General features: G+C 39.7%; 10 non-coding genes across 10 annotated transcripts; all 10 read left to right on the top strand.

Annotated features, from left to right (window-relative positions):
* The first annotated feature begins 166 nt into the window (after positions 1-166).
* LOC142346699 (5S ribosomal RNA) lies at positions 167-285 on the top strand. Its single transcript, XR_012759745.1, has one exon. It is a non-coding gene; the product is annotated as a 5S ribosomal RNA (ribosomal RNA).
* Positions 286-1609: 1324 nt separating this feature from the next.
* On the top strand, positions 1610-1728 carry LOC142347147 (5S ribosomal RNA). Its single transcript, XR_012760167.1, has one exon. It is a non-coding gene; the product is annotated as a 5S ribosomal RNA (ribosomal RNA).
* Positions 1729-3052: 1324 nt separating this feature from the next.
* Positions 3053-3171, top strand: LOC142346698 (5S ribosomal RNA). Its single transcript, XR_012759744.1, has one exon. It is a non-coding gene; the product is annotated as a 5S ribosomal RNA (ribosomal RNA).
* A 1136-nt stretch (positions 3172-4307) lies between these two features.
* LOC142346697 (5S ribosomal RNA) lies at positions 4308-4426 on the top strand. The gene has a single exon (XR_012759743.1). It is a non-coding gene; the product is annotated as a 5S ribosomal RNA (ribosomal RNA).
* A 1136-nt stretch (positions 4427-5562) lies between these two features.
* Positions 5563-5681, top strand: LOC142346696 (5S ribosomal RNA). Its single transcript, XR_012759742.1, has one exon. It is a non-coding gene; the product is annotated as a 5S ribosomal RNA (ribosomal RNA).
* Positions 5682-6817: 1136 nt separating this feature from the next.
* LOC142346695 (5S ribosomal RNA) lies at positions 6818-6936 on the top strand. The gene has a single exon (XR_012759741.1). It is a non-coding gene; the product is annotated as a 5S ribosomal RNA (ribosomal RNA).
* Positions 6937-8260: 1324 nt separating this feature from the next.
* On the top strand, positions 8261-8379 carry LOC142346694 (5S ribosomal RNA). The gene has a single exon (XR_012759740.1). It is a non-coding gene; the product is annotated as a 5S ribosomal RNA (ribosomal RNA).
* Positions 8380-9704: 1325 nt separating this feature from the next.
* Positions 9705-9823, top strand: LOC142346693 (5S ribosomal RNA). Its single transcript, XR_012759739.1, has one exon. It is a non-coding gene; the product is annotated as a 5S ribosomal RNA (ribosomal RNA).
* Positions 9824-11148: 1325 nt separating this feature from the next.
* Positions 11149-11267, top strand: LOC142346691 (5S ribosomal RNA). The gene has a single exon (XR_012759737.1). It is a non-coding gene; the product is annotated as a 5S ribosomal RNA (ribosomal RNA).
* A 1324-nt stretch (positions 11268-12591) lies between these two features.
* Positions 12592-12710, top strand: LOC142346689 (5S ribosomal RNA). Its single transcript, XR_012759736.1, has one exon. It is a non-coding gene; the product is annotated as a 5S ribosomal RNA (ribosomal RNA).
* The last annotated feature ends 290 nt before the right edge of the window (positions 12711-13000 follow it).

Raw genomic sequence — 13000 nt, 5'->3', positions numbered from 1 at the left:
GTTTGGCTACGAATTGCATAAATTATAACACAACCGTGGCTAAAATTGCATGTATTAAGTGACTATTTTGCAAACCGCAAGGCGGCCAGTTAAAGTAATCCTATATATGAATATAAGACTACAATACAATACTGTTGTATATAAATTCGCTCCCGCTCACGCAAATGCCTACGACCATACCATGTTGAATGCACCGGTTCTCGTCCGATCACCGAAGTTAAGCAACATTGGGCCTGGTTAGTACTTGGATGGGTGACCGCTTGGGAACACCAGGTGTTGTAGGCTTTTTCTTTTGAGTATTCAAACCTCATAGAATACTTTTATTCGATATTTACACTTTTTAGAGCCTCAAAAAGCCTCGGTGATCGAAAAAGTTAAGCCTCATCGAGCGCGGATACTTTTTTGGAAATGGGTAAAAACTTGTCCAAAATGGTTCGCTGTGCCAGATTTTTTTGTTTTATCCCAATCTATGGCTCAAGTGGAGCATGCCCACAAAAAATGAGCCAATTCGGACTAAAATTGACGATTTGGTGACCAAAACAAAGTTCGGTGATCGAAAAAGTTAAGCCTCATCGAGCGCGGATACTTTTTTGGAAATCGGTAAAAACTTGACCAAAACGGTTCGCTGTGCCCAATTTTTTTGTTTTATCCCAATCTATGGCTCAAGTGGAGCATGCCCACAAAAAATGAGCCAATTCGGACTAAAATTGACGATTTGGTGACCAAAACAAAGTTCGGTGATCGAAAAAGTTAAGCCTCATCGAGCGCGGATACTTTTTTGGAAATCGGTAAAAACTTGACCAAAACGGTTCGCTGTGCCCAATTTTTTTATTTTATCCCAAATTATGGCTCAAGTGGAGCATGCCCACAAAAAATGAGCCAATTCGGACTAAAATTGACGATTTGGTGATCAAAACAAAGTTCGGTGATCGAAAAAGTTAAGCCTCATCGAGCGCGGATACTTTTTGTAAATGACAATTTCAGCAATAACCATTGCTCCAAACACACCCCATATACTTGTAAAGGCCATTCTAATAGTTCCCCTGCTTGCGTATACTGTATATTTGATATTTGGAACTGTCTCGGAAACATCAAAACTAATTGTAAATTTTCCCTTTATTAAACTAACTTTTAAGTTAGTGCAAATCGCTCAGTTCCATTCTTTAGGCTGCACTCCGCTAACGCAGAGTGCATTCAAATAAAACTTATCAAATAGAGTTGATACTTACCTATTTAATAAGTTTATCACAACAATTAGGCTAAAAGCAATTCGCCACTGATTTTCCCAATTACCGGCCTAAACCCACTGAAGTCATGCTTCCGGTTCAATGTCCGGTTATACAGGTTCCCCGTACCCAATCCATCTGTGCTTTGTTTTGCTGCCGTTCCACTGTATTGTGGATGGTTGGAAGCAAAAAGTTTGCGCTTTTGTCATAATACACTGTTTGGCTACGAATTGCATAAATTATAACACAACCGTGGCTAAAATTGCATGTATTAAGTGACTATTTTGCAAACCGCAAGGCGGCCAGTTAAAGTAATCCTATATATGAATATAAGACTACAATACAATACTGTTGTATATAAATTCGCTCCCGCTCACGCAAATGCCTACGACCATACCATGTTGAATGCACCGGTTCTCGTCCGATCACCGAAGTTAAGCAACATTGGGCCTGGTTAGTACTTGGATGGGTGACGGCTTGGGAACACCAGGTGTTGTAGGCTTTTTCTTTTGAGTATTCAAACCTCATAGAATACTTTTATTCGATATTTACACTTTTTAGAGCCTCAAAAAGCCTCGGTGATCGAAAAAGTTAAGCCTCATCGAGCGCGGATACTTTTTTGGAAATGGGTAAAAACTTGTCCAAAATGGTTCGCTGTGCCAGATTTTTTTGTTTTATCCCAATCTATGGCTCAAGTGGAGCATGCCCACAAAAAATGAGCCAATTCGGACTAAAATTGACGATTTGGTGACCAAAACAAAGTTCGGTGATCGAAAAAGTTAAGCCTCATCGAGCGCGGATACTTTTTTGGAAATCGGTAAAAACTTGACCAAAACGGTTCGCTGTGCCCAATTTTTTTGTTTTATCCCAATCTATGGCTCAAGTGGAGCATGCCCACAAAAAATGAGCCAATTCGGACTAAAATTGACGATTTGGTGACCAAAACAAAGTTCGGTGATCGAAAAAGTTAAGCCTCATCGAGCGCGGATACTTTTTTGGAAATCGGTAAAAACTTGACCAAAACGGTTCGCTGTGCCCAATTTTTTTATTTTATCCCAAATTATGGCTCAAGTGGAGCATGCCCACAAAAAATGAGCCAATTCGGACTAAAATTGACGATTTGGTGATCAAAACAAAGTTCGGTGATCGAAAAAGTTAAGCCTCATCGAGCGCGGATACTTTTTGTAAATGACAATTTCAGCAATAACCATTGCTCCAAACACACCCCATATACTTGTAAAGGCCATTCTAATAGTTCCCCTGCTTGCGTATACTGTATATTTGATATTTGGAACTGTCTCGGAAACATCAAAACTAATTGTAAATTTTCCCTTTATTAAACTAACTTTTAAGTTAGTGCAAATCGCTCAGTTCCATTCTTTAGGCTGCACTCCGCTAACGCAGAGTGCATTCAAATAAAACTTATCAAATAGAGTTGATACTTACCTATTTAATAAGTTTATCACAACAATTAGGCTAAAAGCAATTCGCCACTGATTTTCCCAATTACCGGCCTAAACCCACTGAAGTCATGCTTCCGGTTCAATGTCCGGTTATACAGGTTCCCCGTACCCAATCCATCTGTGCTTTGTTTTGCTGCCGTTCCACTGTATTGTGGATGGTTGGAAGCAAAAAGTTTGCGCTTTTGTCATAATACACTGTTTGGCTACGAATTGCATAAATTATAACACAACCGTGGCTAAAATTGCATGTATTAAGTGACTATTTTGCAAACCGCAAGGCGGCCAGTTAAAGTAATCCTATATATGAATATAAGACTACAATACAATACTGTTGTATATAAATTCGCTCCCGCTCACGCAAATGCCTACGACCATACCATGTTGAATGCACCGGTTCTCGTCCGATCACCGAAGTTAAGCAACATTGGGCCTGGTTAGTACTTGGATGGGTGACCGCTTGGGAACACCAGGTGTTGTAGGCTTTTTCTTTTGAGTATTCAAACCTCATAGAATACTTTTATTCGATATTTACACTTTTTAGAGCCTCAAAAAGCCTCGGTGATCGAAAAAGTTAAGCCTCATCGAGCGCGGATACTTTTTTGGAAATCGGTAAAAACTTGACCAAAACGGTTCGCTGTGCCCAATTTTTTTGTTTTATCCCAATCTATGGCTCAAGTGGAGCATGCCCACAAAAAATGAGCCAATTCGGACTAAAATTGACGATTTGGTGACCAAAACAAAGTTCGGTGATCGAAAAAGTTAAGCCTCATCGAGCGCGGATACTTTTTTGGAAATCGGTAAAAACTTGACCAAAACGGTTCGCTGTGCCCAATTTTTTTATTTTATCCCAAATTATGGCTCAAGTGGAGCGTGCCCACAAAAAATGAGCCAATTCGGACTAAAATTGACGATTTGGTGATCAAAACAAAGTTCGGTGATCGAAAAAGTTAAGCCTCATCGAGCGCGGATACTTTTTGTAAATGACAATTTCAGCAATAACCATTGCTCCAAACACACCCCATATACTTGTAAAGGCCATTCTAATAGTTCCCCTGCTTGCGTATACTGTATATTTGATATTTGGAACTGTCTCGGAAACATCAAAACTAATTGTAAATTTTCCCTTTATTAAACTAACTTTTAAGTTAGTGCAAATCGCTCAGTTCCATTCTTTAGGCTGCACTCCGCTAACGCAGAGTGCATTCAAATAAAACTTATCAAATAGAGTTGATACTTACCTATTTAATAAGTTTATCACAACAATTAGGCTAAAAGCAATTCGCCACTGATTTTCCCAATTACCGGCCTAAACCCACTGAAGTCATGCTTCCGGTTCAATGTCCGGTTATACAGGTTCCCCGTACCCAATCCATCTGTGCTTTGTTTTGCTGCCGTTCCACTGTATTGTGGATGGTTGGAAGCAAAAAGTTTGCGCTTTTGTCATAATACACTGTTTGGCTACGAATTGCATAAATTATAACACAACCGTGGCTAAAATTGCATGTATTAAGTGACTATTTTGCAAACCGCAAGGCGGCCAGTTAAAGTAATCCTATATATGAATATAAGACTACAATACAATACTGTTGTATATAAATTCGCTCCCGCTCACGCAAATGCCTACGACCATACCATGTTGAATGCACCGGTTCTCGTCCGATCACCGAAGTTAAGCAACATTGGGCCTGGTTAGTACTTGGATGGGTGACCGCTTGGGAACACCAGGTGTTGTAGGCTTTTTCTTTTGAGTATTCAAACCTCATAGAATACTTTTATTCGATATTTACACTTTTTAGAGCCTCAAAAAGCCTCGGTGATCGAAAAAGTTAAGCCTCATCGAGCGCGGATACTTTTTTGGAAATGGGTAAAAACTTGTCCAAAATGGTTCGCTGTGCCAGATTTTTTTGTTTTATCCCAATCTATGGCTCAAGTGGAGCATGCCCACAAAAAATGAGCCAATTCGGACTAAAATTGACGATTTGGTGACCAAAACAAAGTTCGGTGATCGAAAAAGTTAAGCCTCATCGAGCGCGGATACTTTTTTGGAAATCGGTAAAAACTTGACCAAAACGGTTCGCTGTGCCCAATTTTTTTATTTTATCCCAAATTATGGCTCAAGTGGAGCGTGCCCACAAAAAATGAGCCAATTCGGACTAAAATTGACGATTTGGTGATCAAAACAAAGTTCGGTGATCGAAAAAGTTAAGCCTCATCGAGCGCGGATACTTTTTGTAAATGACAATTTCAGCAATAACCATTGCTCCAAACACACCCCATATACTTGTAAAGGCCATTCTAATAGTTCCCCTGCTTGCGTATACTGTATATTTGATATTTGGAACTGTCTCGGAAACATCAAAACTAATTGTAAATTTTCCCTTTATTAAACTAACTTTTAAGTTAGTGCAAATCGCTCAGTTCCATTCTTTAGGCTGCACTCCGCTAACGCAGAGTGCATTCAAATAAAACTTATCAAATAGAGTTGATACTTACCTATTTAATAAGTTTATCACAACAATTAGGCTAAAAGCAATTCGCCACTGATTTTCCCAATTACCGGCCTAAACCCACTGAAGTCATGCTTCCGGTTCAATGTCCGGTTATACAGGTTCCCCGTACCCAATCCATCTGTGCTTTGTTTTGCTGCCGTTCCACTGTATTGTGGATGGTTGGAAGCAAAAAGTTTGCGCTTTTGTCATAATACACTGTTTGGCTACGAATTGCATAAATTATAACACAACCGTGGCTAAAATTGCATGTATTAAGTGACTATTTTGCAAACCGCAAGGCGGCCAGTTAAAGTAATCCTATATATGAATATAAGACTACAATACAATACTGTTGTATATAAATTCGCTCCCGCTCACGCAAATGCCTACGACCATACCATGTTGAATGCACCGGTTCTCGTCCGATCACCGAAGTTAAGCAACATTGGGCCTGGTTAGTACTTGGATGGGTGACCGCTTGGGAACACCAGGTGTTGTAGGCTTTTTCTTTTGAGTATTCAAACCTCATAGAATACTTTTATTCGATATTTACACTTTTTAGAGCCTCAAAAAGCCTCGGTGATCGAAAAAGTTAAGCCTCATCGAGCGCGGATACTTTTTTGGAAATGGGTAAAAACTTGTCCAAAATGGTTCGCTGTGCCAGATTTTTTTGTTTTATCCCAATCTATGGCTCAAGTGGAGCATGCCCACAAAAAATGAGCCAATTCGGACTAAAATTGACGATTTGGTGACCAAAACAAAGTTCGGTGATCGAAAAAGTTAAGCCTCATCGAGCGCGGATACTTTTTTGGAAATCGGTAAAAACTTGACCAAAACGGTTCGCTGTGCCCAATTTTTTTATTTTATCCCAAATTATGGCTCAAGTGGAGCGTGCCCACAAAAAATGAGCCAATTCGGACTAAAATTGACGATTTGGTGATCAAAACAAAGTTCGGTGATCGAAAAAGTTAAGCCTCATCGAGCGCGGATACTTTTTGTAAATGACAATTTCAGCAATAACCATTGCTCCAAACACACCCCATATACTTGTAAAGGCCATTCTAATAGTTCCCCTGCTTGCGTATACTGTATATTTGATATTTGGAACTGTCTCGGAAACATCAAAACTAATTGTAAATTTTCCCTTTATTAAACTAACTTTTAAGTTAGTGCAAATCGCTCAGTTCCATTCTTTAGGCTGCACTCCGCTAACGCAGAGTGCATTCAAATAAAACTTATCAAATAGAGTTGATACTTACCTATTTAATAAGTTTATCACAACAATTAGGCTAAAAGCAATTCGCCACTGATTTTCCCAATTACCGGCCTAAACCCACTGAAGTCATGCTTCCGGTTCAATGTCCGGTTATACAGGTTCCCCGTACCCAATCCATCTGTGCTTTGTTTTGCTGCCGTTCCACTGTATTGTGGATGGTTGGAAGCAAAAAGTTTGCGCTTTTGTCATAATACACTGTTTGGCTACGAATTGCATAAATTATAACACAACCGTGGCTAAAATTGCATGTATTAAGTGACTATTTTGCAAACCGCAAGGCGGCCAGTTAAAGTAATCCTATATATGAATATAAGACTACAATACAATACTGTTGTATATAAATTCGCTCCCGCTCACGCAAATGCCTACGACCATACCATGTTGAATGCACCGGTTCTCGTCCGATCACCGAAGTTAAGCAACATTGGGCCTGGTTAGTACTTGGATGGGTGACCGCTTGGGAACACCAGGTGTTGTAGGCTTTTTCTTCTGAGTATTCAAACCTCATAGAATACTTTTATTCGATATTTACACTTTTTAGAGCCTCAAAAAGCCTCGGTGATCGAAAAAGTTAAGCCTCATCGAGCGCGGATACTTTTTTGGAAATGGGTAAAAACTTGTCCAAAATGGTTCGCTGTGCCAGATTTTTTTGTTTTATCCCAATCTATGGCTCAAGTGGAGCATGCCCACAAAAAATGAGCCAATTCGGACTAAAATTGACGATTTGGTGACCAAAACAAAGTTCGGTGATCGAAAAAGTTAAGCCTCATCGAGCGCGGATACTTTTTTGGAAATCGGTAAAAACTTGACCAAAACGGTTCGCTGTGCCCAATTTTTTTGTTTTATCCCAATCTATGGCTCAAGTGGAGCATGCCCACAAAAAATGAGCCAATTCGGACTAAAATTGACGATTTGGTGACCAAAACAAAGTTCGGTGATCGAAAAAGTTAAGCCTCATCGAGCGCGGATACTTTTTTGGAAATCGGTAAAAACTTGACCAAAACGGTTCGCTGTGCCCAATTTTTTTATTTTATCCCAAATTATGGCTCAAGTGGAGCGTGCCCACAAAAAATGAGCCAATTCGGACTAAAATTGACGATTTGGTGATCAAAACAAAGTTCGGTGATCGAAAAAGTTAAGCCTCATCGAGCGCGGATACTTTTTGTAAATGACAATTTCAGCAATAACCATTGCTCCAAACACACCCCATATACTTGTAAAGGCCATTCTAATAGTTCCCCTGCTTGCGTATACTGTATATTTGATATTTGGAACTGTCTCGGAAACATCAAAACTAATTGTAAATTTTCCCTTTATTAAACTAACTTTTAAGTTAGTGCAAATCGCTCAGTTCCATTCTTTAGGCTGCACTCCGCTAACGCAGAGTGCATTCAAATAAAACTTATCAAATAGAGTTGATACTTACCTATTTAATAAGTTTATCACAACAATTAGGCTAAAAGCAATTCGCCACTGATTTTCCCAATTACCGGCCTAAACCCACTGAAGTCATGCTTCCGGTTCAATGTCCGGTTATACAGGTTCCCCGTACCCAATCCATCTGTGCTTTGTTTTGCTGCCGTTCCACTGTATTGTGGATGGTTGGAAGCAAAAAGTTTGCGCTTTTGTCATAATACACTGTTTGGCTACGAATTGCATAAATTATAACACAACCGTGGCTAAAATTGCATGTATTAAGTGACTATTTTGCAAACCGCAAGGCGGCCAGTTAAAGTAATCCTATATATGAATATAAGACTACAATACAATACTGTTGTATATAAATTCGCTCCCGCTCACGCAAATGCCTACGACCATACCATGTTGAATGCACCGGTTCTCGTCCGATCACCGAAGTTAAGCAACATTGGGCCTGGTTAGTACTTGGATGGGTGACCGCTTGGGAACACCAGGTGTTGTAGGCTTTTTCTTTTGAGTATTCAAACCTCATAGAATACTTTTATTCGATATTTACACTTTTTAGAGCCTCAAAAAGCCTCGGTGATCGAAAAAGTTAAGCCTCATCGAGCGCGGATACTTTTTTGGAAATGGGTAAAAACTTGTCCAAAATGGTTCGCTGTGCCAGATTTTTTTGTTTTATCCCAATCTATGGCTCAAGTGGAGCATGCCCACAAAAAATGAGCCAATTCGGACTAAAATTGACGATTTGGTGACCAAAACAAAGTTCGGTGATCGAAAAAGTTAAGCCTCATCGAGCGCGGATACTTTTTTGGAAATCGGTAAAAAACTTGACCAAAACGGTTCGCTGTGCCCAATTTTTTTGTTTTATCGCAATCTATGGCTCAAGTGGAGCATGCCCACAAAAAATGAGCCAATTCGGACTAAAATTGACGATTTGGTGACCAAAACAAAGTTCGGTGATCGAAAAAGTTAAGCCTCATCGAGCGCGGATACTTTTTTGGAAATCGGTAAAAACTTGACCAAAACGGTTCGCTGTGCCCAATTTTTTTATTTTATCCCAAATTATGGCTCAAGTGGAGCGTGCCCACAAAAAATGAGCCAATTCGGACTAAAATTGACGATTTGGTGATCAAAACAAAGTTCGGTGATCGAAAAAGTTAAGCCTCATCGAGCGCGGATACTTTTTGTAAATGACAATTTCAGCAATAACCATTGCTCCAAACACACCCCATATACTTGTAAAGGCCATTCTAATAGTTCCCCTGCTTGCGTATACTGTATATTTGATATTTGGAACTGTCTCGGAAACATCAAAACTAATTGTAAATTTTCCCTTTATTAAACTAACTTTTAAGTTAGTGCAAATCGCTCAGTTCCATTCTTTAGGCTGCACTCCGCTAACGCAGAGTGCATTCAAATAAAACTTATCAAATTGAGTTGATACTTACCTATTTAATAAGTTTATCACAACAATTAGGCTAAAAACAATTCGCCACTGATTTTCCCAATTACCGGCCTAAACCCACTGAAGTCATGCTTCCGGTTCAATGTCCGGTTATACAGGTTCCCCGTACCCAATCCATCTGTGCTTTGTTTTGCTGCCGTTCCACTGTATTGTGGATGGTTGGAAGCAAAAAGTTTGCGCTTTTGTCATAATACACTGTTTGGCTACGAATTGCATAAATTATAACACAACCGTGGCTAAAATTGCATGTATTAAGTGACTATTTTGCAAACCGCAAGGCGGCCAGTTAAAGTAATCCTATATATGAATATAAGACTACAATACAATACTGTTGTATATAAATTCGCTCCCGCTCACGCAAATGCCTACGACCATACCATGTTGAATGCACCGGTTCTCGTCCGATCACCGAAGTTAAGCAACATTGGGCCTGGTTAGTACTTGGATGGGTGACCGCTTGGGAACACCAGGTGTTGTAGGCTTTTTCTTTTGAGTATTCAAACCTCATAGAATACTTTTATTCGATATTTACACTTTTTAGAGCCTCAAAAAGCCTCGGTGATCGAAAAAGTTAAGCCTCATCGAGCGCGGATACTTTTTTGGAAATGGGTAAAAACTTGTCCAAAATGGTTCGCTGTGCCAGATTTTTTTGTTTTATCCCAATCTATGGCTCAAGTGGAGCATGCCCACAAAAAATGAGCCAATTCGGACTAAAATTGACGATTTGGTGACCAAAACAAAGTTCGGTGATCGAAAAAGTTAAGCCTCATCGAGCGCGGATACTTTTTTGGAAATCGGTAAAAAACTTGACCAAAACGGTTCGCTGTGCCCAATTTTTTTGTTTTATCCCAATCTATGGCTCAAGTGGAGCATGCCCACAAAAAATGAGCCAATTCGGACTAAAATTGACGATTTGGTGACCAAAACAAAGTTCGGTGATCGAAAAAGTTAAGCCTCATCGAGCGCGGATACTTTTTTGGAAATCGGTAAAAACTTGACCAAAACGGTTCGCTGTGCCCAATTTTTTTATTTTATCCCAAATTATGGCTCAAGTGGAGCGTGCCCACAAAAAATGAGCCAATTCGGACTAAAATTGACGATTTGGTGATCAAAACAAAGTTCGGTGATCGAAAAAGTTAAGCCTCATCGAGCGCGGATACTTTTTGTAAATGACAATTTCAGCAATAACCATTGCTCCAAACACACCCCATATACTTGTAAAGGCCATTCTAATAGTTCCCCTGCTTGCGTATACTGTATATTTGATATTTGGAACTGTCTCGGAAACATCAAAACTAATTGTAAATTTTCCCTTTATTAAACTAACTTTTAAGTTAGTGCAAATCGCTCAGTTCCATTCTTTAGGCTGCACTCCGCTAACGCAGAGTGCATTCAAATAAAACTTATCAAATAGAGTTGATACTTACCTATTTAATAAGTTTATCACAACAATTAGGCTAAAAACAATTCGCCACTGATTTTCCCAATTACCGGCCTAAACCCACTGAAGTCATGCTTCCGGTTCAATGTCCGGTTATACAGGTTCCCCGTACCCAATCCATCTGTGCTTTGTTTTGCTGCCGTTCCACTGTATTGTGGATGGTTGGAAGCAAAAAGTTTGCGCTTTTGTCATAATACACTGTTTGGCTACGAATTGCATAAATTATAACACAACCGTGGCTAAAATTGCATGTATTAAGTGACTATTTTGCAAACCGCAAGGCGGCCAGTTAAAGTAATCCTATATATGAATATAAGACTACAATACAATACTGTTGTATATAAATTCGCTCCCGCTCACGCAAATGCCTACGACCATACCATGTTGAATGCACCGGTTCTCGTCCGATCACCGAAGTTAAGCAACATTGGGCCTGGTTAGTACTTGGATGGGTGACCGCTTGGGAACACCAGGTGTTGTAGGCTTTTTCTTTTGAGTATTCAAACCTCATAGAATACTTTTATTCGATATTTACACTTTTTAGAGCCTCAAAAAGCCTCGGTGATCGAAAAAGTTAAGCCTCATCGAGCGCGGATACTTTTTTGGAAATGGGTAAAAACTTGTCCAAAATGGTTCGCTGTGCCAGATTTTTTTGTTTTATCCCAATCTATGGCTCAAGTGGAGCATGCCCACAAAAAATGAGCCAATTCGGACTAAAATTGACGATTTGGTGACCAAAACAAAGTTCGGTGATCGAAAAAGTTAAGCCTCATCGAGCGCGGATACTTTTTTGGAAATCGGTAAAAACTTGACCAAAACGGTTCGCTGTGCCCAATTTTTTTGCTTTATCCCAATCTATGGCTCAAGTGGAGCATGCCCACAAAAAATGAGCCAATTCGGACTAAAATTGACGATTTGGTGACCAAAACAAAGTTCGGTGATCGAAAAAGTTAAGCCTCATCGAGCGCGGATACTTTTTTGGAAATCGGTAAAAACTTGACCAAAACGGTTCGCTGTGCCCAATTTTTTTATTTTATCCCAAATTATGGCTCAAGTGGAGCGTGCCCACAAAAAATGAGCCAATTCGGACTAAAATTGACGATTTGGTGATCAAAACAAAGTTCGGTGATCGAAAAAGTTAAGCCTCATCGAGCGCGGATACTTTTTGTAAATGACAATTTCAGCAATAACCATTGCTCCAAACACACCCCATATACTTGTAAAGGCCATTCTAATAGTTCCCCTGCTTGCGTATACTGTATATTTGATATTTGGAACTGTCTCGGAAACATCAAAACTAATTGTAAATTTTCCCTTTATTAAACTAACTTTTAAGTTAGTGCAAATCGCTCAGTTCCATTCTTTAGGCTGCACTCCGCTAACGCAGAGTGCATTCAAATAAAACTTATCAAATAGAGTTGATACTTACCTATTTAATAAGTTTATCACAACAATTAGGCTAAAAGCAATTCGCCACTGATTTTCCCAATTACCGGCCTAAACCCACTGAAGTCATGCTTCCGGTTCAATGTCCGGTTATACAGGTTCCCCGTACCCAATCCATCTGTGCTTTGTTTTGCTGCCGTTCCACTGTATTGTGGATGGTTGGAAGCAAAAAGTTTGCGCTTTTGTCATAATACACTGTTTGGCTACGAATTGCATAAATTATAACACAACCGTGGCTAAAATTGCATGTATTAAGTGACTATTTTGCAAACCGCAAGGCGGCCAGTTAAAGTAATCCTATATATGAATATAAGACTACAATACAATACTGTTGTATATAAATTCGCTCCCGCTCACGCAAATGCCTACGACCATACCATGTTGAATGCACCGGTTCTCGTCCGATCACCGAAGTTAAGCAACATTGGGCCTGGTTAGTACTTGGATGGGTGACCGCTTGGGAACACCAGGTGTTGTAGGCTTTTTCTTTTGAGTATTCAAACCTCATAGAATACTTTTATTCGATATTTACACTTTTTAGAGCCTCAAAAAGCCTCGGTGATCGAAAAAGTTAAGCCTCATCGAGCGCGGATACTTTTTTGGAAATGGGTAAAAACTTGTCCAAAATGGTTCGCTGTGCCAGATTTTTTTGTTTTATCCCAATCTATGGCTCAAGTGGAGCATGCCCACAAAAAATGAGCCAATTCGGACTAAAATTGACGATTTGGTGACCAAAACAAAGTTCGGTGATCGAAAAAGTTAAGCCTCATCG

The sequence above is a fragment of the Convolutriloba macropyga genome, chromosome 9, assembly GCF_964194025.1.
Source record: "Convolutriloba macropyga chromosome 9, txConMacr16.3, whole genome shotgun sequence".
NCBI lineage: Eukaryota > Metazoa > Xenacoelomorpha > Acoela > Convolutidae > Convolutriloba > Convolutriloba macropyga.
Note: the sequence above shows the minus strand (reverse complement) of the source record. Positions and strands in the feature narration are given on the sequence as shown.